General features: G+C 39.6%; 1 protein-coding gene and 1 pseudogene across 1 annotated transcript in view; both read right to left on the bottom strand.

The window, feature by feature from the left end:
* The window catches only part of LOC137981705 (uncharacterized), a 4,885-nt pseudogene extending 4,686 nt beyond the window's left edge, over positions 1–199 (bottom strand).
* The window catches only part of LOC137982949 (uncharacterized), an 80,506-nt gene extending 75,505 nt beyond the window's left edge, over positions 1–5,001 (bottom strand). The window contains exon 1 of the mRNA XM_068830115.1: positions 4,883–5,001. The gene's annotated coding sequence lies outside the window, so the exon portion shown is untranslated. The remainder of the gene's footprint in view (positions 1–4,882) is intronic.
* Between the last annotated feature and the right edge of the window lie 637 nt (positions 5,002–5,638).

Here is a 5,638-nt window from a genome sequence, read left to right as displayed (position 1 = left end):
CTTCTCCATTGTCAGTGAAGCCTCTTAGAGGGTCGGCTTTCGTCTTTTTGCCCCACATGACGCCCTCAGCAAGGAACGGGGCAAAATTGCTGTCAAGGGACAATGTGTATAGTAAATTCTGTCTGCAGTTTTCGAAGCTGTTGATAGTTTCTGACTTTGACAAACACCACTGTTTCGGTGCTCGGTGAGTACTAGCCATGTTTACGGTATCGGTCGTGCTCTAACAACGAAGTTCTTCGAGGTTTAGACTTACCACAGTTGCTGACTTTGGTTTATAGGCTCTTTAAAGGAAGACTTGGACGTGAGTTCGACTGACCGCTGCCACCACGCCAGTAGTTTAATGGGCAAATCTAACACACGAGTCGAGTTACAATACAAGATGGCGAGTCGGAAAAAAAAAACACACAACGAATACGTGAACATGACAAAACTAAGTACCGCTGACCGGTACTGGCGCAATTAAATACATTTTTGACAGTTCACATCAAACCCTTTTCGACTCGGAACCTTGCCCGTAAATAATGAAGCACAAAAGCGACAACAACTTTCATTCAAATAATTCTTCACTGTCACATTTCCAAATATTTTACACCTTTGCAGAGTTGAGTACAAAATACCGGTAAATGTAAATTGTCAGACAACTAAGATGCGACTGAAATCGTCCATATAAACACTTCATCCCTTTTACCGGGCCAGCCCGTCTAACAGGGCTGGGTCGCCTCTTATAAATTAAACAGGCCCTAAAAGGGGAAGAAATTATCATGGTGCACGTGCGGCACGCATTTCTGTAAGGCATTTCTCTCTCGTACTCATCAAAAGAACAACGTGAAATGACCAATTTTCGGGTTTTGACGACAACATGGACAACAAACAGTGAATCTTTTGTTCTTTCTCTTTTCTTCAAATCCGTTCGTACGATTGTGGTTATCGAATACTTCGCCTATCTTATACAACATAAACAAGATGGAAACGTCTTGAAACACTTAGGATAGCTCAAGCTAATAGTTTAAAGTAACGTTTTCGTCGCCGTAGCCTTCTTGGTTTCTTAAACTCCCTTATGTCTCCTGTTGTCAGTTTTTGTAGCCATAATTTTCTGGTGGATTATATTGGCTACTCAAACTGCTTGTTGTAGATGTGCTTCATTTTGCTGATCATTCGCCATTGGGTCTCTGAGCGAGTTACTCTTCACAGCTTCGGGAACTGGGTGAAGCTGTAGCGACATGCGAGGAACGAGTATTCCTGTGCTTGGGCTGAGTGAAAGATTCGCCTGTATAGCCGATCCTGGCTGGTAGTTTGTGTCAAGCCAACTTCATTTGCATTTAGATTAACATTTAGAATATCCATACAGAAAGTATCCCAAACATTCATAAAAGCTAACCTTAAAAATATCCTCGATACTTTCAGCGGCCACTGTCTCGCTCACATTTACTCGCGTTTAATCATTTTGCCACAGGTGTTCAGTCCCCCTCGAAAATAGAATTGATCAAAAGCTGTCCTCTCTCTTCTTGATTTATAAAACAGGCATCTTAACTTGCAAAACATGGAGCTTGACATTCGAGGCCTGGTCCTTCAATATATGAATTGTACAACAAGAGAGGTAACATAAATTGCTGAAAATGTGATTTGGTCAACAAACAAATTGATGCTAATTGTTGGCAACTTGATTATAAATGGTGTGACTTGTTTTATTTTTAGCGGACTTGATATTTTGTCACATTCGGCGTAGCATAGCAAACACAGGAAAAAAAGTTTTCTATTGCTTTTATAAAATGTTTCTCAAAGATAATTCAACAAATGAAGGAAAATGCTGGTTTTGTTTCACTTTTTGATGGAAACAGATTTTCTTGACACACGCTCATATTTCCTACCAACCAATCAAAACGCGCGTCTGACAATACATAACCAATCAAAATTCGTGAGATGTCACAGCCGTGTTTACATACTCTCATCTAAACACAGCTATTGACCAATGCAAGTGCGCGTACTATCCTAATTATTTTATAATACCCAACGACATTGACGAGGCCATTAGTACACTCTATGCAAAATAAAAAAAACAAATATGCCTTCTCTTTCCCAATTCTTGGAAGGTGTCTTCTTACAAAACAACGCGGGCAGAATAATGACTCACAGACACGCAAAACCTGTTTGTTGTGTGCGAGTAAGTTTCACGAGACGACCAAAAGGAATAATTAAACTGTCTCTACCAGCCTAGTATTTGTAGAAATAATAGCAATTCGAGGTCTGAGATTTGAGTTGTAAGCTGCATGAATAACAATGGTTCTTCGGCGTTCTATCAACACTAAAAATGATTGTCGTGTTTACCATTGCTTTTTCTGGTGTTTGTAAACACGGGCTTATGAGACACAGACGAGTAAGAACTATTCCAGAAATTTACTGTAATCATTCACATGGAATTCAAGCTACCCAAATGGATAACCAGGGTACTCGCAAGATCCTATCTATTTGCTTTCGTTTCTTCTTGTTTCTGGGGCACAATCTGTTTTATTTGAATTGGCGGTATACAGAATTAAGAAGTAAAGAATACTTACACGGAACGCTCTGCCCTCAGAAACAGACAAAACAGTTAGAGAGCTGTGTTCCAAAATACCATTTTGATATTGTGCAGAATATCAAAAACCAAACTATTTAAAAGAATTTGCAGTTTCTGACAAAAACGAAAAAGTGAATAGTTACAAGCCACAAACCAACTAAAAACGAAGTAGTGTCAGTTAGGATTTCTTAAAATAGACATTATTTAGTAAGTAGAAGACAAAGTTTGATCCTTTAAAAATCACTCGCATAGATTTTAATGAAAGGCGAAAAGGCGCATAAAAGAAAGTGTACAAGGTTTTTACATTCGCACAGAAAACGAAACGTTTCTTGGAAATAAAATAAGAATCGATATTGGTCGTTGACATATTGATTAGTTTACATCTGAGTGAGTGGCAAATTTGCATATTCTGGCCCCTAACGATAGTCGTTTATACGCCTCGCGTATCCACGAATAAAGGGCGTCGGTAATGTACGGTTTTCTTTTCGTGTCCCTTCTCTTCTTCTTTTATCAAATTTGGTCAAAGCTATAGGGTTTTTATGGGATCAGAGAACACTGCACTCAATATTCTATAAAAACTCGCATTCTTCACTGAAAACAACAATCTATCAAAGACGTTCTACCAACTGAACTCTAACACTAAACGTCGGGCGTGAAATTTACTCATTGCTTTGAGTGTAATTGTAACATTCTCGTTGGCAAAGCAGCGGTGCATAGAGTTAGAAAATTTGACTGCGGAAAAAAATGCCGCGTGACACAAGAGAACTTAAATATACCTTTCCATTATTCACTTTTGTGGGGCATATTCTGTGCTATGGCAACGTGCACGGATGGCATTTCATATTGCAACTCTTAAGTGTTACTGATTGAAGTGCATGTATACGTACAAGCACTACGCCATTCTTTGGGTAGACAAAAAGTTATGAGACTGTTCACCGACACGCAACTTTAGGAATACTATATACTAGCATTCCTTGATTACAGAATCATCCCAGAGCTTCTGCAGATTCCGACCGAAAGAGGTCATGTCGGTCATTTCTATCGCGTCACACTCAATTGCCTTTGTAATTCGGTCACTGCTTTTTTCGTGGAAAGCAAAAATATCCTAGCACATATGTTTGTAAACACAGGCAAATGAGACACAAATGAGTAAGAGCCATTCCAGATTATTGCAGCTATTTTGAATTAAAGTTAAGTTACGGATAATCAGTCTCGTGTTTTGTAATTGTTTAATTAAGGAAAGAGAGTCCGAGAATCTTTGTTGGTTGGTTCCTGAGTACATTGATCGTTTCAATCCCAAGGGGGTTAATTTAAAGACATTAAGAACTTCCAGTTAAGAACACAGTATGTTTGTAACTGCGACCATGTAACCTTGGCTCTGTCTCGTCTATTTAAGCAGTATTTTATTCACTCAGCATGCGTATGCGAACTGACGTGATCCCATAACCCCGATTATTTTAAATAGCATGCGTGAAAGACCCAAACTTATCAAATTCCGGTAACGGTGGATTTATGACTCATCCACTAGAGCTTTTAACAGGGACTAGTTAGTTCTGATCATTTCAATGATAAATTAAGATAAATATCATTATTTCGGGTAGCTTGAACCCTGATGACGAAGAAGACAAGAAGACGTCAACCTTTATAAGAACCGGAAGGCGGTCGTGCTGGTGAGAGCAAAACGAGGGCCTGCCTGATTTACAATGGTAATATGAAATCACCCGTACGAAATTTTGTGGCCTAACAGAGCCTAAATCAGGCCTAACAAAGGCCTGAAATTCATCACCGGAGGTTAACAAGAGCCAAAATTGAGCCCAACAATATACTTTTTTTGCCTTCAAGTGTTGAGACTAACAAACTGTAAGTCTGTTGTTAGGTTACTGTGAGCCTCCGGTTAGACAAACACAGCCTTAAAAAAGTAAGTATCTTGTTAGGTTTGTCCTGTCAACCAAACATAAGCCAAAAATGACACAAAATATTTTTTGGGTCACGAGAAATAATTCTCTAACCCAACAACTGACCAAACAAGAACCGAATTTTGGCGGTGTGTCGTCACAGCCATTGGATTTCCCAGTGCGAAGGACGACTTCGCAAATTTTAAGTGCTTTAAAAGCTTAGCGATCGCAAAGACAAGGATAAGGCTAGACCAATAATTTTACCACTATTAGCGCCAGTTTTCTGGGACATCGCCGATTTGTGGGTGCAGTGTGGAAAAACGAAGGACAACGAAGACATCGAAAATAAACACCGACGTGGGATCAGTCACCGCAGAGCAAACGCTTGTCTTGCTGAGATTTGAGCCAAGTCTGTAATAGAATTATCACTAACCTTGCCGCATGTATGAAGAATGTCTGGAGAAATAATTTAACGATACCAGTGGATACAGTACTAATTTGCAGAAGGATGAGAACGCGGTCACAAGCTGATACTTCATATGCAAAATTCCCCCCTCGAAATCCTTGGCGCTAAAATTGTAGATGACCTCTGAACAACTCAAATAATTGAACTGCTCGCTGAAAGGTGAGACGAAAGCTCTGGCAGATTTTACTGACGATAAGTGGTCTGACATGAGTAGTTTTGCGTAGTTGTGCCCTTCTAAGTCTTTTAAGAATAGTGTTGAGACAAAAGGAAATATATTTGCTCTTGACGACAAATAAGGTTCCCCATTTCATCTTATTCAGTTCAGTCACAGTGCGTGAAAAAAAAAGTATTTATATCGGAGCAACGGCCAAAATCAGTGGTTTGAATTTCGAAATTCCCTTGTAAAGATCACGACCTGTCCACCCGGCGGGTTCAATAATCTCAGATTAAAGAGGTGCAACTTGAGTTGGATCAGGATTACTTATGTTTCTTCTCACATCCTGTAGCCAGGCTCTGACGGTCTGTCGGTCAGTTAAGTGACAACTAATAGTCGTTCAGCTAAACAAATGTTTCTTTGAAATTCAACCAAAGGAGAGATGGTTGAACAGTGAACAACTAGAAATACAATGATTATGGCGTAAGAAATCTCCATGTCACGTCATCACTGATTTTCTTGCGCAACACTACCGTTACATGTGCACATGATTACTGCTTGGCAACTGA

This window comes from Montipora foliosa, chromosome 13, assembly GCF_036669935.1.
Source record: "Montipora foliosa isolate CH-2021 chromosome 13, ASM3666993v2, whole genome shotgun sequence".
NCBI lineage: Eukaryota > Metazoa > Cnidaria > Anthozoa > Scleractinia > Acroporidae > Montipora > Montipora foliosa.
Note: the sequence above shows the minus strand (reverse complement) of the source record. Positions and strands in the feature narration are given on the sequence as shown.